Source organism: Desmodus rotundus, chromosome 2 (assembly GCF_022682495.2).
Source record: "Desmodus rotundus isolate HL8 chromosome 2, HLdesRot8A.1, whole genome shotgun sequence".
In the NCBI taxonomy this organism is placed as follows: domain Eukaryota; kingdom Metazoa; phylum Chordata; class Mammalia; order Chiroptera; family Phyllostomidae; genus Desmodus; species Desmodus rotundus.
Window position 1 is genome coordinate 206,409,560 of NC_071388.1, and position 22,977 is coordinate 206,432,536.

The 22,977-nt window shown below is 55.9% G+C and overlaps 1 protein-coding gene across 9 annotated transcripts in view; it reads left to right on the forward strand.

The window, feature by feature from the left end:
• AGAP1 (ArfGAP with GTPase domain, ankyrin repeat and PH domain 1) overlaps nt 1–22,977 on the forward strand; it is a 409,905-nt gene that overhangs the window by 371,159 nt on the left and 15,769 nt on the right. The window lies entirely within an intron of this gene.

Sequence of the window (22,977 nt, forward strand, 5' to 3'; positions counted from 1 at the left end):
CCCTCATTAATTGTTGTGTTAACTGTGCATTTACCTGAGGTCGTTTAGTGTCTCATTCTTCATTTGCAGCTATCATAGGCCCGTTTTGAGAACACATGCATGGTTAATGCGCTAAGAGGTGGTAGAACGGCGTACCTTCTGAGGAAGCCTCATTTCTAGAGGCAGGACGGGCCCTTCCGTCTCCACGGGCATCCTGAGCAAGGCGCTTGGGCTGCGTGCCCGGCCCTGAAGTGGGGTGTGGGGTCGCCGTCCGCACTCACTTCTCAGGCGTGTGGAGGAATGGAGGGAGGCCACGGGTCCCCCAACACGAGCACCCTGTGCATTTCTCTGGCTGGTGTTGCTGGTGATCAGACCAGGCAAAGGCCAAGTGGCAGCCTATGGTTGGGCCTCGTGTGAGGGGCAGGAAGTCGGGGTGCCAGTCCTTCTGCTTAAGTGATGCTGGGAGAGCGGCAGGTTCGCGTTCATTAAGACCAAAAAGTGAACTTCTGGTGCCACCTTCGGTTCACTTGTGAGAATGAGTCTGGCGTGTGACCAGCTCTGCTCCCCACGTCAGGTGCTCTGTGGGAGGGGCAGGCGCCCGAGGCGCGCCCGAGGCGTCTGTCTCTCCCTGCGGAGTCTTCTGTGTGAGCTCTCGGAATGCCAGCTATGGCATGCAGTGCAGATGGGCAACTGTCTCACAAACCGAACAAAGGAGGCACTTTAAAAAAATGTTTATCTCCACTGGTTTAAGACTAATGTAGAAATTGGCTGGGTCACCAACTAGCAGCGTTCTTAAGAGATTAAGTCTTGTTCTAATATCCATTTTTTTAAATAGATATAGTTTCCTTGGAAAGTATTTATGTCTGAATGTGAAAAACAAGTGGAAATTGCATGGAGTATAATGTATGAGTACAGAAAACAACAATCAGCCCTGGCTGCTGTGGCTCAGTGTATCGAGTGCCGTCCTGCAAACCAAAGGGTCGCTGGTTCGATTCCCAGTCAGGACACAAGCCTGGGCTGCGGGCCAGGTCCCAAGTTGGGGGCATGCGAGAGGCAACCACACATTGATGTTTCTCTTTCTCCCACCCTTCCCCTCTGTCTAAAAATAAATAAATAAAATCTTAAAACAATTAAAAGGCGTCAGACCCCAGCCAGTGTGGCTCAGGCGGTTGGAGTAGCATCCCGTAACTGGAAGTGTAGGTTCCACTCCCAGTCGGGGTGCAGGCCTGGGTAGCCGGCTCAATCCTCTTTCCAGGCAGGTACGGGAGGCAGCCGATGGATGTTTCTCTCTCGCGGTGATGTTTCTCTCTCTCTCCTTTCCTCTCTCCCTAAAAGCAGTAAAGAAATGTCCTTGAGTGGGGATTAAAAAAATGCATCAGAAAAAATTGACCTAATGTATTTTACTATTTACTTATGAAGGAAGCATGTATACCATAGTCAATTTTGTGAATCAGAAAAGTTTACTTTTTCATCTGTTGTAATTAGGAGCGATTAGAATGGTTGAAAACAACGGTGTGGGTTGACTTTTTTTTTGATGGTAACTATTTTACATCAATGTCGTCTCCACTCAAGAGCGAGGACTGTGGGCCAGTGTTGTATGTTCCAGTCCGTACACGTGAGCAGGCCCCGTGTGCGTCCACTCTCTCCCACCCAGGGCCTTTGTGTTTTGGAGACAGAGTGCAATGCTCCTTTCCCACACGTAGAGACTGCCTCTACATCCCGCCTGTCCTTCAGTCACATGTGTCCCATAAAGCGCTGCTGAGTCAAGTCTCCTCTCCAAGGTGATGGGGGTGGTGGCGCAGTTACCTGGTGCTTCTGAGGGTCACTTCAGGGTTTCAGAAATCCGTACGTGGTGCAGAAAATAAACACAGGAGGCTGAATGTTTCTTTGTGCCTCTAGTCATTCTCCCAGGGAGCTCCATTTTTAATTAAATCCAGTAGATGCTCACTGAGTGCCTCCTTGTGGAAGAGGAGTGATGAAGGCGGGTCACAGCCCTGAAGCAGTGTTCTTGGGCCAGCCTAGGGGGCTGGGACTGGGCGGAGCCCGCAGAGCAGAGGGGTTCTTACAGCTGAGGTGCCCTGGGGAAGCCTTGCCCAAGGAACAGCACCCGAGCTGGACTTTAAAATGTGGGGTGGTTTCTAGTCCTGGGGGTGGGGAGTGCCCTAGGCAAAGACAGGAGTGTGGAAGCCTTGGGGCCCATGGGGTAGGTGGGGAAATGGGGGTGGTGGTCCTCGTACAGGGGGGTGGGGGGCCCAAAGCGAGCCAGGGCCTAGGAGGGCCTTCATGGGGGTGGGTGTACACAACACCACCTGCGGACACGGGCAGAGGGTGAGCTGTTGGTCTGTGTGTGCTCGTGCGTGTTCCGCTCTTCCCAAGAGGACCAGAGGCCACCAGTGGCATCACTGGGAGGGATGGGGACCAGGTGATGAGGCCGTGGTCCCAGGCAAACAAGCCGTCCTTCCATACACTGTGGCCAATGGAAAGCGTCTGGGGCTCATGGTGTAATACCACAGTCACTCTGGCACTCCCCCCTCAATCCCCCCGCACCGCCACCTGCAGCTGCTGCAGATAGAAGTGGAAGATGAAGGCCCAGGCTAGCACTTCCGAGGGGCCTTCAGTCTGTGACGTGAGAACAGCGTCTGGCCTGGATCCTGCCCCTGCTCCTCCCCTGCACCCCTCTCGGTCTCTGTAGAGCCTGTGCTGGGTGGTGCACACAGCTGGAGGGGTCTTTTCATGTGGCCCCAAGGTAATCCTAAAAAGAAATATTTCAATGAATTTTTCTCTCTAGCCAAGGAAAAGCCCGGTGCAATATATCCAGTCTAGTTTTTTGAAAAGGGGCCCAGCTGTTTTCCCGAGAAGCGCTTGTCCATTCCAGCTTGTTGGGAAGATTCATTCTGACAGTGGAATATAATTAGAAATGTGCTTTCCTCCCCCGCACACACGCTCGTGTGCAGGCACACACGCACACAGCTCAGGGACCATGGGGACAGAGGACACAGCACATCCAGCTCTAAAGAAACAGCCAGTCCCCAGAAACCACCATGCACCAGGTTTACCTGGCCCCATGGGTGTGCTAGGAAAACGGGTGCCTCCTCCATGTGGCTGGCCAGCCTGGTGCCGGCTGCCCCTGCCCCTGATTAGGGCAGCTTCGGCTGGCTCATAATTGGTTCCAGTGAATCTCAGCCACCTCTAGAACTGCCGGTCAAAGTCGAGCAGCGTCGCAATCAATCGCAGCTGACGGTGGCGAGGCCATATTGACTTCCCACTCCCAAACCGGGGGCCATTCGTCAAGAAAAGCATCTTTTAATTACTCCCAGGAAGAAAAAAAAAAACCTTTTTGGATGGATTCTGCAACAACTGCCATTTTTTCCAGTGCATTCGATAAGAAATTTATTGTCGCAGGAAGGGAGAGGGTTCCCCCACCTACCACCCCGGCCCCGCAGTGCAGGTGTAATTCGGAGAGAGGGGCACGTGCGGGAGATCGATGTCGTAACAATGAACTCCATCTGCAGTGGACTCTGAATCCCCTCTCTAATTGCTATTGATACCATTTAAGCACACACTTAAAATATTGACTTTAGTGGGGAGATACAGTGGGCAGCACTGACTGGGTTTTAGGGGCTCCACGGAGGGACTGTCTGCTGTCTGCATGGCTGGGACTTGAGGACCCTGAGCTTGTGAGTGTGTGAGTGGCGCCAGGGGAACCAGGGCCTGGAGCAGCCAGGCAGGGCTCTGGTTCCAGTGTTAGGACGCAAGTCGTGACCACAAGGACCACAAGGAGAGGTCCCCAAGCTCCTTTGTGCACCTGTTTCAAGTGGAGAGGTAATTAGCTCAGAGGTGGAGATACTAACAGGTGTGTGTGTGTGCACGCCTGCCGGGTGCTCTTGCTGCCTCCAGGCCTCAGGTGTTGTGAGGGAATGGGGGCTTGGACGTTGCCAGCTCACAGCAAGGCGGGCTCCTCCACCCTATGTGTGTCCTCGCCCATGCGCGGGGCCTTGGGGGCTGGTCTGCGTTGCCGTGTGGGGTTGGCCTTCACTCTGTCCCGTGGCCCACGTTGCAGCATTTGGGCTGACTACAGTGAGCGTGGTTTCCTGCCAAGACAGAGCAGAGCCCCCGGTGCCACCTGCCCACCCCCATCTCTGCACCTCAATGTTGGCATGCTACCCGTGCGAGGCTGCGGGTCGGGCCGTTGCCGCGTTTCAGGGCAGGTGGCCCACCTACATGGAGGTTTGGGAAATGAAAGCCACCCGGGATGAACGCCTGTGCACCCACTTCCACACAGGAGCCCCAGAGAAGCCGTGACATCAGCTCTCCCCCCCCAGATGTCCCTGGGGGCATGCCGCCGCAGCGAGCAGCATTTGCCTCTCGGCATCCTTTCTCTTGTTGTTTATCCGTTCACCTGCGCCCTGAACTCCTCTCCTGTCCTCCACCTGGAAAAAGATGTCACTCTGGGAGGAAGACTTGGGACTGGATGTCCGGAATCCGCGTGGGAGAGACGGGCGCGTCCAGCCCTTTTTGGTTGTAGAAGGCCACTTCCTCTTATTTATGCACTTGGAGGTGCTGAGAAAGGGGAAGTGTAACCAAACCGAAAATAATTGGATCCCCACCGCTAACCTGAGATAGTAAAAGCAGCACCACTCGGCCACTTCTTTGTCTCGTTGGGTTTGATCAGGAGCTCACAATGCAGCCGCCTAGGGCTCCCGTTTCTGGGTGGAGACGCCCTGTTCCAGACGGGGGCCTCGGGGAACGCGGGCGCAGCCCCAGGACTGCCTCCGCTTGTTACTTTTCAGCAGTCCTTGGCCTGCGGAGGTCTCTGTTTTGTCTCTTTTGAGTGTCCCTCTATGCTTGACACCTTTTCCTATTTTCTTTCTTTACAAGAAAAAAAAAAGGGCAGGGGGGAGAAAAGGACTTTGCTGTGATGACCAGAACCCATCTGCAGTTGGGTGGCATCTGCTCCCCACATGTCACTTCCCTCATTAACAAGCAATTGAATTAATTAAATGCTACTCAGAACACGTATAACAAGCTACCGGCAGTGTCCAAATTAGCGCTGATAATCAAGGATGATTCCCTTTATTATCCTGCTAAGTGGTGTGCGGGCTCTGATCCCCGTCTGCCCCCATCTATTTACATACCCCGGCTTCTGCCTGTGGACGCGGAGGTTATCTTACCTAGCTAATTTGCCACGATCACCGAGCATGGCCGATGGACGCCCTGCCCCCCGCGCCACCGCCACCGCAGCCCCCTCCCCGCCCGCCCTCCCCCAGCCCCAGCCTTTGTATCTCCAGCTCACTGATAAATTAAAGGCCACCCCTGTGGTCTCTCAAGTGAGTAATAGAGGCAGAAATTTCATTTTGCAACTGGCTGATTTAATGATCCAAAGGGTAATTAATGGCCTGATTATCTTAATGTTAAATATGTCCGGCAGCAATTACTGTGACCTCCCGCTTGTCAAGGTCCGGGCTGTGCTCTTCTTTCAATTAAGTTCTCTGGGGCTTAATGGTATGAATAAACTCCTCTGATTCTATCATCCCGGACGGGCGCGGAGGGCCAGGAGCCGGGGGCTCGCTGGAGTTTTAATCAGCCGGCCCTGCGCTCCTGCCATCAGAGTGAACGGGCGCCACAAGGGCAGCGTAACTTTCCTCTGCTGCGTGAAGCCCCCCCCAGCCCCTCGATGTTGTTTTATTCTCCTCTGAGGCCCCTGTTTATTTCGGGGCTGAGGGAGAATCCTGCTTGTGGAGGGAGCCGCCGGGCTCCGTGAGGCCCGTCTCCTCCAATATAAATTACCATGTGCGCACCGCGGTGTTCCTGTGTGACAGGCTTAATTAATTGGCAGGAGCCCCCGAAAATGACAGTGCCACTAATTGCAGCTCAGAGTGAATTTCTGTCATCGCGGTGCGCCTGTCAGCGGGCATGCCCTGGCCCCAGCCGGCAGAGCGGGCTGGCCTCCCGGCCAGGAGGGGCGGGGGCAAGGGGAACTGGCGGGCGTGCCAGCTGCGTGCAGGCCCGGCATGTACTGTTAGTGAAGTTTACACGTCCACGGCCCTGTAGTTGCAACTGCTGCTCGGGGACCTCGGCTCTTACACAAGGTGTTCGAGGGACCTGCAGCAGGCTGGCTTGGACTCTGTGAGCCATCGCTCACTCTGCGACCCGCCAGGCCTGGCTCGTCCTCGTCAGCACGGCGTCAGGCCTGAGTGTGCCACAGCCCGGTGCCCAGATCAGGAAGATTCCACTGTAAATGTTCAGCCGATTAGGAAAATGGACAAATGAGAAGTTCAAGTGCATTAACACTGCCTCAAAAATAATGCCTATGGAATGCAGCTGAGCATGGGGCCAGCCTTCCACCGAGTCAGGAGTCAGCCGCTGGCCAGGGAGCTCAGCGGGGGTGCACGCTCAGCCTCAGCAGCAACCCCCCGACCTCCATGAAGCTCTCGGCAAAGACCAGCTCTCATGAGAAAGGCACGTTGAAGAAGGCTCTCCATACAGTTGAGCACAACGGGACCGCTTCCCAGAGACTGGCCACACCTCACACTTGCCTTTGAACCAGACGGACAGGTGTGCTTTGGTAGGCTCAGGGCGGCTGCTGCTGCCCACGGACCCAGGCATTCGTTTGATCTCACGGGAGACCAAACGGGTACTGGGAGCCAGCTTCGAGACCGGGGGCTGCCCGGGGTTGAAAACCTCTGTCACGACGCTCTGAGCTGTATCCATGGAGACAGTCAGAGAGGGTTTTTTAAAAGAATTTTTATGATCACTGGTAGACGGAAACACAAGCCACCAGCTAGCATGAGCCGCCCAAGGTGCAGGGCCTCTGTCCGCCGTGAGCACGTACGCAGGAGTGGCGCGTGCCAAAGTCATTTGTCCAGGGGCACACAGGACTGCAGGACAAATCGCCTGAACCCAGGATGTGAGTCCTGAAACCCACTCCCCCCCGCAAGTCCTGCCGCCACTCCTGTGCGCTCCTCTCGGCATCATGCGTCCACACACGCAGCTCACACTCGAAGGTCACGCTTCACCGTGTCTGCCAGCATCTCCCTCCCCTCCCTTGACCCCGCTCACACCCCCATGACCCCGTGACTCTGTGCAGGTGCAGGGCAGGGCACAGGCAGGCTTACAGTTGGTTGTGTGGGAAGTAGCACAATAAGTAACAAGTAGTAACACGAGGATAAACTCTGTTTTGTGTCCTCCCAACGATAAACCTACTTTTTCCCTCTGCTGGGTAGATACAGACGCCTCCCGAGTGTGAATTTGTTACGTGTAGTAACATGCCTGCACTATCTTTCCACTTGTGAAATCTAGAAGCCTCACTCCTGGTAACTTAAAGAACAGTGACAAAGCGTAGTTCATCTTAGTTTGCACTCACGTGGGAAACCCCGCCTTTTAAGTCACCCAGTCGTGATTCCAAAGTCTTATTCTCTGGGGTTGATGCTAACCCTAAGAGCTTCAAAGGAAAATAGTGCTGCTCTCCAGATTCCTGAATGGGCCGATGCGGGTACGAGGTGTGGGCCCCAGCATTTTTCAGGACCGCACCATTCCACCTGAACCTCCCTTGGCGCCTGCGCCTTCTCAGCGCTGTCCGTGGAAACGTCCGGCTGGTACTTCTGACCACCTCGCAGCCATGTCTGTCATCCACATGACCGAACGTGGAGCTGGGCCAGAGGACATCTAATGTGGCTGCGTGACCAGCGTCTTCTGCGATTTTGATTTTTTAGAAACCGGGGCATTCTTTTATTGGTAAGATGAGACTAGCCATTATTTTCATCTACTCAATCACAGATTTAATGCTGGAGGAAACTGCATATGAAGTTTCCTGGGGTCTTTTCATCAGGAAGACGCAATCGGTTGTGCCTGGGTCTGGCGTGCTGACGGTGACAGAGACATGTGGCTGTGCTCTCGAGGCCGGAGAGGCCAAGTTTGGGAAGCACTGTCCACACCAGGCAGAATAAACCAGCGTCTGCAGGTCTGCCCGGAGCCCCTCTCCATCTTAGCCCAAGTCCCTGCCCTTTTTTTCTCGTTTGCTGAGACCCCGTTATGTGTCCTCTTTCTTTCCCAGACTCTGATGTGACCGGGCACCTCCGATGTGCCATCCCAGCAAGTGCTGCAGCCCACAGAGAGTCTTCTGTGTCTGGGCTCCGTGAGAGATGATTAGGCACTACGAGCAAATGTCATTTTTCCCCAGGAGTGCAAGGTTGGCTCGGTACCCAAAAATCAGTCCATAGACATGTTAACATGTTGTTAACATGTTAATAGAATGAAGGAGAGAAGCTAGCCACGTGGTCATCTCACAAGATGCAGAAAATAGAGCTGACAGAATTCAGTGTCCTTTCATGGCACAAACACTCAGCAAACGGAAGAGGCAGCTTCCTCACCCTGCTAAAGGGCATCTGTGGAAAACCCACTGCAGCCGCCATCCTTGATGGTGGGCTATGAGAGCGTCTTCCTAAGTCAGGAGTGAGGCGAGGTGTCCACCGTCACCTCCTTCCAACACTGGCTCCAGCCAGCGAATTGGGCAAGAAAAAGAAACCACGGGCTTCCAGATTAGGAAGGGAGGGGTGAGGCTGTTTGCAGGTGATGTGTTTGTGTGTAGGAAACCCAGACAAGCCCACAGTGAGCTGTCAGGGCTAGAAAATGAGTTTGGCAAGCTCGAAGGGTACAGGACCAGTGTACAAGTCTGCTGTGCTTTTTCACACTAGCAGTGGACAGTTCAAAATAACATTAAGGACACAGTTTCGATTTCAGTAGCATCAGAAAGCATGACTTGCAGAGCAATAATTTGACCTGTACCCTGAAAACGACGGAGCGTCACTGACAGAAATTAAAGACAACCTGCCCTGGCTGGCGCGGCTCGTGGACTGAGCGCCGACCTGCAAACCAAAGGGTCGCCGGTTCGATTCTCAGTGAGGACACATGCCTGGGTTGCTACTCTCCCCAACTCAGGTGGCCATGATGAAGAGGGACAGTGGCAGGTGGTGGTGTGGATGTGGCACAGTTGGGACCCCCGTCCTGCCGGGGAAAACACTCTGGAAATTCCTCACAAAGTTAACCACAGAGGCACCGTCAGACCCAGCAACCCCTCTCTGGGGCAGATGCCTAGAGGAAGCACACACATGTCCATCCAGACACTGCACACAAGCTCAGAGCAGTGCCCTTCGCCACAGCCCAGCGTGGGCACAGCCCAGGTGCCCCTGCAGTGGGCACGGGCGTGCAGGAGGCACTCTCCACATAGCGGAGGGTCCTTATTCGGACACACAAAGGAGTGAAGCACTACGCACACCACAACGTGGGTGAGCCTGGAGAGCAGCGTATGAAGTGAAAGGGGCCAGGTGCAGAAGGCCACGTCTCACATGACTCCACGCCCCGGGAAAGCAGACTGGGGCCAGGGGCAGGCAGCAGGGTGCAGGGCTTCTCTGGGGGAGACGGGAAACAACCTGATTTCTGTGGTGAGGGTGGCGCTGCAGCCTTTTGAATACACTGAAAACCACGGAGTCCTATACCTTTGAAGGGTGGATTTTACAGGATATGGATTATGTCCATTAAAAAAAAAAAAGATGAGCCCTGGCTGGTGTGGCTTAATGGGTTGAGTGCCGGTCTGCGAACCAAAGGGTCGCTGGTTCAATTCCCAGTCTAGGGCACGTGCCTGGGTTGCGGGCCAGGTCCCCAGTAGGAGGCACGTGAGAGGCAACCACACAATGATGTTTCTCTCCCTCTCTCCCTCCCTTCCCCGCTCTAAAAATAAAGTGTTGAAAAAATAAGAAAGAGGAATTTTGAAGGAGAAGAGACAGGGAGGGCATTGCACAGAGTTAACCTTCTGGGCAAAGGGGTGGAAGCGCCCCGGGCAGCTGAAACCCAAGTGGGGAGAGGTCAGCCAGGCCAGCATGGGGCCCCTCATTCAGCACAGGAGCCTGAGGGGGAGTCAACCAGCAAAGGGCCCTGAGTAGCATTTGCACTTTAGCCAAAAGCCCCTGACTTGGGGCAGGAAGCCCAGGTGGATGGGGGATGCAGAATGAGTGACAGTCACCACCGGACATGGAGGATCCTGCGGGGAGCCTACGGAAGGCCAGGCGACTCAGAGGCACAACCGTGTGGAATCCGTAGGACGCACTGACGTCAAGTCTCTGCTTCTATCAGAAAGGCAGCTGGCTGAGTCACTCAGCTTGTGAGCTCAGGAGCCAGAACTCGGCCCGGGTCCTGCCGGCTGCACAGCCCTCCTGGGAGGCAGGCAGCCTAGGGGGTGTAGGGGCATCCCTCCCTCAGGACTGACTGAGGCTGGGGGCCCAGGAGAAGACCCGAATCCACAGTGGTGGTCAGCGTGCGCTCTCGGGCCAGTGGCAGAGGGCAAGGCCTTTAGAAGGCAAGCAGAGCAAATGAAAGGTGGTTTCGGCCATAAGACCCTGACAGTTCGGTGTCGTGTTAGTAAAGGTTGCAGGGGCACACGCTTGTGCCTAGCGCCTCTTCTTGTAAAAGGGAGGGGCTCCTACCGAAATCGCGTCAGCAGTGGCACGTCAGTGTGCAGCACCTACTGCGTGGAAGGTGGCTAGGTTTCCTAAAGTAATGCTGCTTCGTGTCAGCCAGGGTGTCAGGGAAGTGTGCCTGCCACCCATCCCTGTCCTCCCACCACTGCTGGTAAGAGTGAACTTGGGGAAAACCTTTCTGGAAGGAGCTTGGCAATATGTCTGGGTCCTTCCTGGATCAGCGGATCCACGCAGAGTGTGAAACAGGAGGACAGCAAGGTGCAGGCTGGCCGAGTGCTCTCTGCTGTCCCCATGGGCCCTCCTGGGCGCTGTCCCTCGCCCTTGCCAAGTGGAACAGCCCAGCTCCATGTTACTAAGAACTCTGCCTGGGCAGAGTGCCTGGTGTGAGGTGCAGCCCCCCACTGACCAGCTGTGTGACTTTGGGCAGGTCCCCATCGGGCCCTGGAGAGAAGGACTGCTTTCTGGGGCTGTCCTGAGCCCCTAGGTAAGCCCTGGGTCCAAAATGGCCTGCGGTACCACGGGCTCCGTGCCATGAAGCCCACTGACTTTCCCCTGCATCCCCATTTTGGTAAAATGCTGTCTACCTCAGGCTGCCCACCCCGACAACCACCAGCGTCATGGCCCTTTCCCCAGACACACCGCTGGCATAGCAGCCCCAGTACTGGCCAGGTGCTCTGTGTACCTGCTGGCTCATTTCCAGAAAAGTCAGAGCTGCCAGCTTCCCGAATTCCCTCTGAGGGGGCAGGGCGATGGCGCAGAGGTTATTGGCTTCCCCGGGAAGAGGTGGCTCATGATTTTTGACTTCCAGACAGTCCTTCAGAATAGACAGCCCTCCTTCTCGTTAAAGACCCAGTGACAGTTTCATTAGAGGTTCGTCCTGGTGTCCTTGGTCGAGAGTCCTTTGCAAGCTGGTCCCTCTACAGCAGCTGCTGGGGCGGAGCAGCCAGACGTAGTGGGGACCCCGGTGAGAAACCAGGGGCTCTGGGCCCCCCTCGGCGACAGGCCGGTGCAGGTCACGTGACCTCTCCTGGCATCGGGTCCTCTGCACAGGGAGAGGTGGAGCAGAAGACCACCAGGAGCCCCTTCTGCTTGAGTGTGTGCAGTTCACTCTTCTCTGCCCGCACTTGAATCAGCTCTAAAAGGTTGGGCATCTCTTCCGTGTGAGTCAGTCTGACTATGGATGGAAGACTGTCCTCCGATCCTTCTCGTCATCACTGTCACGGCCCCTCCCGAGTGCAGCGACTTCCTCGGGCTACCGCGTTCGGCTACGGTGTGCAGGTTCCAAGGTGCTGGTTCACGCCTGGCCCTCTAGGATGTTAGCGGTCATTTCGTGGCTGGCACAGCACAGGTGTTTGTAACTTCCAAAACTTTAAACTCAGCAACCTCAGGTTCATTTTAAATATCCAAAGCATCCGTTTGCTCTTACTAAACAGTAGTCTACATAAAACCCACCGGCTAAACACAGCAGGTGTTACTCCGAACCACAGCGGACGTGTGGCAATGTGAACGAAAATTTTCACTGGAGTAGTTGAACAGACCGAAAATTACTTCAAAGCACTCCTTCCGATGAGGTTTTTAGTTGTAGTTCCCATTCTTATTTGCTTAACAGCATCTCTGGAACGAACGTAAAGAGGCTGAGTCTTTTGTGGGAGGAGCCAGGCGCAAAAGGCCCACGTAGCACAGGACTCTACTTCTGGGAAGCGTCTGCAGGGGCCGGCCAAAGCCACAGGCAGCAGCTCATGGTGGCCGGGGCGTGGAAACGCGGCTGCTACTGTGGACAGACAGGAGGGTCTTCAGGGGTGGGAGAGGGATTGTAAAACTGAGCTGTGGCGATGGCGGTGCAGCTCTGTGGATTTCCTGAAAATCGTTGCATTGTGTAGTTAAAGCAGGTGACGCAGGCAGTATGTAAATTAGCCCTCCTCAAAGCTCTTAGGACATCAGAAAGACCTAGTCAATCTAGGCACACATTGTGGGGGTTGGCCACAAACGGTCCCGGGCTGCAGCTGTCTCGAGCGTATTCCATTCCAGCGTGAGTTAGGACAAGGAAGCGGAGCCACTGGGGCGCCACTGGGGCTGTTCAGTGCTGGAAACAGCCTGTGTGGCTTCTCTGCAGGGACCCCTGGGAGGAGGCCTTCCTGCAGGGAAGTGGGCCTAGGAGATGTCCCTGCATCTCCCACAGGTTCTGAGCAGAGCCTCTGACGACAAGAATAGCCGTGTGAATTGCCCAGCGTGTCGTGAAGATACCGCCGTGGGTTGTGGATTTGAAAGCTTGTGTCTCAGAATCTGACATTCATGTGGAGATAAAAACCAGTCAGAGGCGCCTGGGTGGCGCAAACGCAGCAGTAGCTGTGGGGCAGGGGATGGCAGTGGCACGGTGGCGTGGTGACATAGACGCCACGCGGCCTCAGCGAGACCCCTCTGGTCCGGAAGCGGTTCTCCTTCACTCACTACTCAGGAAGCAGGCGTGTCCATCCTTTTGGCGTCTCTGGGCCACACATTAAATATACAAACACTAACGAAAACTGATGAGCAACCAAAAGGTTTTAAATAAATTTACAATCTTCTGTTGGGCCGCAGTGACAGCCACCCTGGGCCGATGCAGCCGCGAGCTACAGGTTAGACGCCCCTGAGCCTAGAGAGTGAAAACAAGGTGGTTCACACAACCAGGGGGACATTGTAGGGGGCAGTTTGCTGGGTCCCTATGTCTGTTTCCTGATTGTCTCAAATGTGGGCCATCACCCACCCAGAGCTGCTCTGCCTGGGAGCCGGGGGCCGGGGCGCAGCCGGGACTCCCACAGTGTCCTCCTGTGAATTCCAGTTCCTGCGAGTGACGACAGCTGTTTCTGGGGAAAGGGGTGTGTTTGAGAATGGAAGCGAGCAAACAGAAAGCTGCTTCTTTCTGGTGCACATAGCCCCCCAAACCTGTGACGGCGGAAGCCCCGTGCTGGGAACGTTCCAGGCCAGCGTGCTGCTTCCCAAACTCCCTCAACCAGGGAACCCTTCCTGAAGAAATGCGGGCGCGGCATCCATGTGACCTGCACACAAGGGCACACGTGTGCCTGTGAGCCCCCTGTCCGTGTGTGTGTGTGTGTGTGTGTGTGAGTGAGTGAGAGAGAGAGAGAGAGAGAGAGAGAGAGAGAGACACGTAGAGCCCTCCTATGCAGCGCCGTTGAAGAGGGAGGTGCTCGAAACCAGTTGCCCCAGCCCCTTCCTGGGCCGTCCCCTCTCTGAACGCATTCTTTTGAATGGCGTCGCAGTCACTCACCCGCAGCCGCGGCCCCGTGTCATCATTTGCCTTTGGACATTGGGAATAGTCACAGAAAACCACGAAAGAATGCTGGGATGAGCATGTTTGCCGATTCCCCGTATGAGGGGGCTTACGACTCAGTGTTTTCTCAGGGTGGGGCCCTCAAGGGAGCCTCCCTGGGTCGGAGGCCATGGGCTTCAGGAACGTAATTAGTGTCACTGCAGTGTGCTACAGAAGGGCGCCCCCCCCACACACAGCCCTCCTTTCTCCTCCTTCCTCACCCTAGCCCTCGCACCCTTGAAGCCAGTCCACGCAGTCACCTCCAGGCTCAGGAGTCGGCAGCGCCCTTTGGATGGGGACGCGTCTGCACTCAGGAACGGCGCTGTCAGTGAGCGCTCCCCCAGGGAAGAGAGCCAGCTGTGCGTGTGTGCACCACAGCACGCACACACAGACTTACTGTGAGGAATTGGCCCACAGTCGTGAAGGCTGGCACCTCTGAAATCTGAGGGCTGGACATGCAGGCAGGGGCTGCTGCTGCCGTCTCAAGGCAGAACTCCTTCTACAGGAAACCGCAGGTGGTTGCTCTAAAGGACATCACCTGGTCGGATGGGGCCCACCCACATCTTCAAGGGTGATCTTTACATTAAGGCACTGAGCGTAGATGACGTTAACCAAGCACGCAACCCCTAGATGCCTATTCGATTAAATCACTGGGCACCACAGCCTGGCCAGGCGGACACATGGAGCGATGTCACATCTGCCGTGGCCACAGTTGCCCAGATAATTCCGCCCCAGCAGAAGCCACAGCAGTCCAGCCACACCCTCAACCACATAGCCTCAACCTCCTTATTTAAAAACAAAAAACAAAAAATGAGAACAGGTTCTTGCCTTACCTTCCGCCAGATTCTCATGAAACTCACTTGAGAAATGCCATGGGATGCACTGCTGAGCTCCACCGCATTTAAAATGTCGTCACTTTTCATGTCCCGTTTTTATGCCTACAGTATCCCCTCCACTTGCCTGGGAGCTTCTCTGTGTCTTGGGGTCAGGGTAATGTGTTGGCCGGTTGCCAGGCCAATGCCACACGCCCTGGTCAGAAGCCACCAAATCATTAGCAAAGGCTCCTCCAGCGGAGACACACGACCTCCACTGAGAAATTACTTACTAGTGAGAATGTGTGGATAGCAGAAAAACGTCCTGTTTCCGCCAGCTTCAAGTTCCGCCGTTTTCTGCGGGGCAATTATCTGTATAAAATACTTTTTTTTCTTTAAAGTAGAATCCTATTGCTAATGAAACCGTATTTTGAACATGAAATTGTTACAAAGAGGAAAAAAGTGTCGTTATCCGGAAAAGCAGCAATAGCTCACGCATGTGACAGTCTAAATAGAATATTCCTCTTTTAGGGGAGATGAAAGCAGCCCCCGCGTATCGGCCTATGAAATTATTTTAGAATGGAGTTTTAATCCCCAGACCGAGGAGGGGAGACGGGGCCCTAACACACAGGCCCCAGGCGTGGGAAGTCCGACCCGAAATTCAGAGGCAGGCTGCGTAGGAGATCACGCCTGGCCGGTAACCCGAACGAAATATGAAAGAAGGGTGTTTGAATGTCGGAAAAAGGCAGCTTGAAAGGTAAGGCTTCCTTCCTGCCGTTGCCCCGGCGCCCTTTTCCCAGATCGCGTTTGCGCAGTGTCCGTTTCTGTAAGTTTTCCCTCTAGAACAAACCTATCATTTTTCACCACAGGATATTTACAGCTTCAATCAGTGCCAAATTCAATTGGCTTCTGATCTCATCGCTGGAAGTTATAGATGCAGATATTATTTGCACTGCGGTTAATTATGGGGCAATCAAACTTTGGCTTTTCTACTGTAATTTCCTCTGCCAGCTAATTTAATTAATCACCCCCAGCTCAGCTCTTCCAGCTGCGACCAGCAGGGCCATTAATTAGGCGGTCCCGGAGACCGGGCCCTGCTTCCAGCCTGCTGCCCATTTGATCTCGGGGAGGGAGGGCGGGCTTTGCCTCAGCACCCAGGCCGGAGTAGGGGTGGGGGAAGCAGTTCCAGCCCCTCCAAGCAGAAGACGTGCCCCACAAAGGCCTCTCTGGAGAACAGCTCACCTGTGGGGGTGACGGATGGGTTTCTGAAACCTGCCCTGTTTGAAGAGGAGGCTTCACTATCCGTGCAGCCTGGCTCTGAACTTAACTGAGGGGCCGGCCTGGGGGTCCCAAGAGTGCAGGGGGACGTGAAGAGCCAGCGTGCTCTGGGGCACGGCCCGTTGTGTCGGGAAGGGACTAGTGAGGCCGACGTTTCCCCGAGGGAGACGGGAAAGGGTCGTCTCCCTTCTGTCATAAGAAATGGCCGTTTCGGTCGGCACCGCCAAAACCGGTGCCCAAGTGCGTCCGTGGAGCGCTTGCTTTGAAGAGCCGGTCTCTGGCAGTCACCAGCTGACCGCCCAGAAAACACCCGTCGACAAGCCTCACTGGACTGCTGCACGAAGTGTGCACACACCCAGAGAGAGTCCACACAACTCGGGGAGGCTTTCTGAGGGTTCTTCTTAAGTACGGTTTCTCTTTCTGAGTGTATGGGTCTTTTCAACTCAATATACTACATAGGGTGTTTTTCGTTAATACTTTAAATAAACTGGATATTTAGTCTTTCTTTTTTTTAACACGAGGATAAATTGATGAACAGGTGTTTTCAGGAGCTGTAATAAATCATCCTAGAACAAGGGATGCCTCTCCGGGGATCGTAGCCAGTGCCCTGCCTTCAACCAAATGCATCAAAGAGATGAATGTGCACGCGTGCACACTCACATACACGGGCACACACCACGGTTCCAGCTGGGAGGGGCAGGCAGCTTGGTCAGTAATTAACGGGGTGACAGGGACACGATGCGCGCCAGCGGAGGAAACCGAGCCAGAGAACTCACCGGGTGCAGGGCTGCGCCTGTCTGTGGAGGGGGCCGGAAGCACCCCCACCGTAAACCCCCCGGGCCCCTAAGCACCGAGTTTTCCGCCCTCTGCTGCGGCTGCTTCGGGGCAGGCGCAGGGCCAGGAGGCTATCTATAGCAGCGCCTTCCCCACGAGAGGAGGAGTCTGCGAAGCCGACTTCACCTCAAACAACTGCACCCGGCCCTGAGGGTCAGCCCCCGGCCGCTGGCAGGTCAGGGTGCACCTGCTCACTTCATGCTGGAAGGATGGTTCTGGAGTGAAGGGTGTATGGAGGTCTTTCCCAGCATCCCTGCTTCGCATCCATTGGGAATGTGGGAGATTCCGGAGAACAGTGAACCAGTCAATGCAGTCGGCTTACCTATTCCTATTCTCAAAGAATGTAGCAAGTAAAGCATAAACAAATTATTCTTGAGTCATTTTTTTCCTCAAGAAACCTGTTTGCGTCTCAGTAATCAAGAACCCTGAAACAAATCTGCCTTCCTCTTCCTAGATCGATGGCAACTGTGAGAATCTTTGTTTACCCGATTCCGTAGTGAGCCCACTCACCGCAGACCGAAGTGCCAATCGGAAAGTTCTCTGATTCCTGCAGCCCCTCCCCCCACCCGTGGGGGCTGCCACGTTTAGGATGGGCACCTCGGTTCCCCCCCACAGAATCACAACCCCCGTCCCCCGAGCTGGGCCCAGCTCCGGACTGTCCCAGAGGCCCGGTCGGCTCACACCTGACCGCCTCTTTCTTCCTTCATTTCTCTCTGCCTGGTCTCCTGGCAGCCTTTACAGCCTGCCCTCCAAAAAATATAGCCCTAAAGAGAGCTGGGGGTGGGGCTAGGCTGGCCTGGGGCGTGACCAGGCCCCCCGCAGTGGTCCCTGAGGGCACCCCATGGGTTTCCAGGCCTGGGGAGCTACCCTGCTCCGTGGGCTGCCTGCCCCCCAGGTTGCAGCCCAGCCAGCTTTGTGAGAACATGCCAGCCCTCGAGGGGGCTCCTGCTGGGGGACAATGGCTGTCCCTCAGGGATAACAAACGCCGAGTCCTGGCTTGGGGTTCATCGGGCCCGCTGGGGAGGGCTGAGGGCAGTTGTCCTGTCTCTGCTCCGACTGTGCCCCGGAACGGGAGAAGGGCCACCCCCTTCACTGCGCCTGGAAAACCCGCCCTCACCGTCCCGGGTTTGTCCTCCTCCCACTCAGAACCCGGCGGACAGTCTGAACGCCAGAATGAAGTGGGTTCTAAGCCCTAATTTTCCTGCGAAGTGCTTGGTGATTAAATTAGCCTAATAGACGTTATTTCTCACGTGGCTGCGTAATTTCACCCCGATCTCGTCTCGGAGGCGCTCACGCCCCCCAATTCGCCGTGACGTGAAATCCTCAGAAGGCAGGAGGGACATAAGTGTCTGCCTGCGTCCGTCTGCTTTCCCAGGCTACAAGTTAAGCTGGCTTATGCGTGCAGGGGCTCGCCTTCTGGCTCAGGTGCGGCAGCATCGGGTATATTACTCTTTGGGAAGAGCAGTGGAGGGAAAACGTTATTTTATATACTCGCGAGTCCCTTTCCTATTCGGAAGCTGAGGCTGCCGGCCTGAGGCGCTGGGCAGCACTTCTGTGGACGTGTGGGAGTCCCAGACAGCTGGGACTGGTGTTGTGGTGGCACCTTGTCACCCCTAGCGTAGATCTTGTTCAGCACAGCCCGAAGTGTTTCAGCTAGGCCCAGGTGAACTGTTTCCACAGAGCTGGCTAAACTCCAGGTGGGGAACGGGTGTGCGGGAAGGTGTGGCCCGGAGTGCCCAGCTAAAGGGTGCCTCTGGCATCCGTCCTTCAGCCTCACTCCTTTGCGCGAGTTTAATTTCTTCAAGTGTGTGCCCCTCCCCTCTCCTCCCCCACCCCTGCCCTGCTTCCCTCCTCCCAAAAACCTGCAAATAAAACCCAGGGCTGCCTCCCTGGCTCTGGAGCTGTAAACAGCTGGTGGGTTTTGTGTGGCAACTGAGCCGCAGGGGGAAGAGGTTTGGCAAACACGGGCGGGGGACCCGGACGGAGGAGGTAGGTAAACTCAGGAAACTGTTTTCATGAGTAAATGAAGGAAACAAAGGCTGCTCGGCAGGAGCAGGAGGGACGCTCGCTCCCTCTGAATAGCTCCCTAAAAACCGCCACTGAAAAGGAAGAAGGCCCATTTGCTTCTGGGAATCCAATAAATTGTTTCAGGAAGTGAAAGTCTGTCCAGGCTAATGGAGCCCTGATTGACAGCGCTTCTCATTATGGAGCCCATCAGGGGACAGGGAAGCCAGCGCTCTTTAGGGGGTGAGGTGGGAGTGAGGGAGCTGCGCTCACTGAAAGATCTGTGCGCCCCCACAACCCCGCTACGAGAAAGACCGGGGATGCCACCCTCAGGAGCGGTTACCTTTTCTGCTTGACTCATCCTGCCTGCACTTCTCCGGAACCTGCTGCACTGCGCCCCCCCAACCAGCCCTACCCAGGGCTCCTGCTGGCAGTGGGGACTTCCTGCCTCATCCCCCTCCCCCCACCACGGTGATGTTTGGGGACAGGGGGCCCCTGGAGCCGGACAGCATGGTCACCGGCGTCTTGGAAAGCTGTCTCCTGTGTACACGTGGTGCCTTGCCGAGTCCATTGAGGCCAGTTACAGGGGCATTCTGTTCAGTGACAGCCAGGAAGTGGCCGGTTCCTTTGTCCGTGAAGGAACAAGTCTGGGAGCTTGGCTCCAGTTAACCAGGCTTGGTGAACCCTCTCCAAGACCCCAGAATGGGCGCTGGCAGGAGGTGGTGGGCCAGCCACCTCTGCAGGGAAGAAGGGGCGTCAAGACTGCCTCTCTTGAGACCCCCCACTGGCTCGCAGTGTGGAGAGCCCACTGGGGCTGATCAGCCGTCACAGGAGGGAAGCGACCAGATGTGATAGGTCACTTTAAACAGCCACCAGGCTCAGGCCAGGGCTAGGAAGGTGTAGAAGACACACTCCGTCCCCTGGCCCGATGGACAGGGGTCAGGCCTCGCTGTCCTGAAGTGCTGAGCCCACGAGACCGACCCCAGGCAGGAGCTCCACCCAGAGTGGCCCTCACTCCTGAGCGGCATGTTCGGATGGTCTGCCCAGGGGAGGGGGGTCCTGGACAATGGCATCTTTTATTGACCTTATGCAGAGAGCCCACTAGAGTTTGCACGTTGAAGCTGGCAGAAGGCGCACCCGGTGCAGAGCTGGGAAGGGGCTCGCACGCTCACCGCAGAGGAGGCCGCTGGGGCTGGCTCTGCTGGAAAACTGCGCAAGTGCCCGCCAAGCACCTGGCAGGCGTGGCTGGGCCCTGGTGCTGCCACGTTCCGACCCTGTCTGGAAGCATCAGGTGTTCCCGATGCCACGGCAATGTGAGGCGCTTCCACAGAGGCGGTTTTACCATTGAGCTAGGGGGTGGCAGGCCCGTCTTGAGCGGGCGCCTCTGTGAGCCTGGCTTGCCGCCTGCCTGCCGACAGCGGAGGCTCCGGTGCTCGCGGATGCGCCGTGTGTCCTTAGGCTGCGGGGAAGGGTTCGTCCCTCGTCTGGATTTAGCAGTCCTTTACATTTTGTAAAGTAAATCCAGGGCGCTCTGCTGGGGAGAGCCACAGGGGTAGGAGTGCTGTGTCTCCGGGTCTGTTTTGTTCCTGCGGCCGACAGCCATTCAGGTCGCAAAGGCGGTCCTTTCCCCATGCGGGGTATTTATCCTCCACCTGCCTCCGAGCCCCTGAAGCGGGCAGACACGGGGCAGGGCCTGACTCCCAGCGCCCCCTGGACATTTCTTGACAGAATGAGTGCTTCGCAGGGCATTCGATGGCGGTGGTAATCCAAGCAAATTCAGAGAACTCACTTCAGCTAAGAGGAAAAATTGCTGTGTCCAAGTACGGAGATGGGGGGGGGGGGCGTCGACACCCATCACTTGGAGGCATCGAAAGACTAGGGGTGGGGACTGTCCCCGGTGTCCTGGGGACAGCGGGAAAAGCCCAGGACAAAAGGGCACAAGCCCGACCACTCCCACGGGTGGTGACGTCCAAGTGCACTCTGTACATTTTGCACCACGTTGTGCACGGCTGACCTTGTCTCAGAGCCCGTGCACTGCTTTCGTGATTTCTCCCCCCCGCAGAAGCACACACAGTCGAAGTCCGTTCAGTCACTGCTGGAACACAGAGCCTCCCGGGGCAGACCTGCACGCTGCCTCCCTGCTCTAAAGCGGGCAGCTCTACTTCTGTGCCTGCGGGTCTCCCGGGGGCTGGGGGCCAGCACTCCAAGCATAGGCCACAGGAGCACCTGCGAGGTCTCAGGTGCTGGCAGAGGCACCCGTGGCACCTGGCTGAAGACAGGGACCCAAGGGCCCGCAGGTTTCCCGGGGGCCTCTGTCCTGACAGGAACCCCACAGTCCGGAGTGGATCTGGCTCCTTCCGGGTTCCATGCCCATCTCGAGTTTTTGTTTACCGCCCGAGAACAAAGGGGAGTCTGCACAGAAGGAAGGGGAGGCTGTGCGGCCAGAAGGGCCCTCTGAGAACCGCCGATTCCTGTGCAGTCAGCACTCGCGTGTGCTCCCTCACCGTGCGAGGGGCTGAGCTCGGGCTGTCGGCACTCAAGGGTGCCTTATGGACGCGGCTGGACCGGCCCCCTGCCTGGGGAATGGCTGACGAGGTCTAATTGGCATATAACGCCCTATGAATTTGTTAGCGGGCCTCGCCTCTCATTGGTGGACCGTCTACTGTTAACCTCCAGGAAATTACCAATTTTCAGGACTTAGTCACTCACGTCGCCCTGTAACTAGGTAAAAAAAAAAAAAAAATCCACATCGCTCCTGTTATAAATCAGGCTTGTGCTCGAACAGCAGCTCACCCCTGCAAATGAGCCACTTGGCAGGGACGTCCGGGCGAGCAGGGAGGAGCCCTGCTGACCGGGAAGCCCACCACCTCACCTCACCCCTGCTCCCAGGGGCCCTGTCTTTCCTCCACGCTGCACCCTGGTCTGCCGGCCCCTGGGCTCCAGCTGCTCCGGCCACCTCGGCCTGGGCGGAGATCGCAGCTCTGCGGCCCTTCTGTGCCGGGCTTTGAAGTGCCGCATCAGGCCTCGGGCACATCACGGCAAAAGGATGCCTCCACCCTCCGATTTCCAGGGCATAATAGAAATATTCAGGAGCAGACATAATTATTTCAATTACTTCTCTCTGGTGTTGGAGACACACTCAAGAGTCACAAATTAGAAAATAATATTCACATGTTTCTTCTAATTGGTAACAGATTAGAGGCATTTTATCTTCTTAAATAATTTCCAAATGTGCCCCAGAGAGACTGGGGAGGAGCGGAGGCTCCGCCAGCCAGCAGCAGCCCCGCCCAGCCGAGACCGCGGCAGCGAGGTGTGGGGGCCCTTCTCCTGCACCGCGTCTTCAACTGTTCGCAGGCTCGGGCCTTTCATCACTCTCTTTCTGTTGAAAGCCGGCGGTTTTCTTACCAAATGTAAGCTGAAGCCTCACTTGTAAATATATTGATGAATGCAGTTTTGATCCCCATACACGGTTCCTTCAGCCACATGTTTTTTACACACACGCACGCATTTTTCCAAATCAGTCCATTTTTACATCCCATCTACTTCCAGAGACAAATTGGGGGTCCTCTGTGCCTCCGTCTGGGCGCCCCCAGTCCTGCAGTTCCTGCCCCACACTCTCCTTCTGCAGGGCGGGGGTAGGGAGGTCACATTCCTCCAAATGACAAGGGTGCTAGTCGGAATTCCACCTTGATCATGGGCATTTGGTTTTACCGAATGTGGTCTTAAAAAGTGGTTGCTTCCGTTCTGCAAAGCAGTTTGGCCATTTCTGATAAAAGTACACACTGCCCCTCCCAGACGCCCTGGCGGCTGCTCTCTCAGGCACTGATCCCCCAGAAAGAAAAACCAGTTCACGCAGAACGCTGTGCATGAGGTTCAGAGCAGCCTCATTTGTAACAGCCCCGAATGAAGCAGCCTGGTGGGCGACTCTCCAGGGAATTCGGCTGAGTGAGAAAAGCCAGTCCGCAAAGGTTCCTGCTGCCTCATCCTGTTACAGAACAGCCGTGCAGTGACAGTCACCGAGACAGAGAGCAGGTGAGCGGTTGCCAAGGCCAGGAGTGGAGTGTGGGTGCGGTTACAGGAGGGGGGGCGCACCTGGGAAGGGAAATGCTGTGCCCCTTGGCTGGTGGTGGACCAGGGGACCTCGTGCGGTCAGATTGCCTTGAACTCGGCACCCACACACACAGCACAAACCAATGCAGGGAAACCAGGGCGTCAGAAGTGTACGAGGCTGACTTAACTGTCCTCTTGTACTCTAGCTTTTCAAGGTGTCACCCTTGGGGAAAACTAGGTA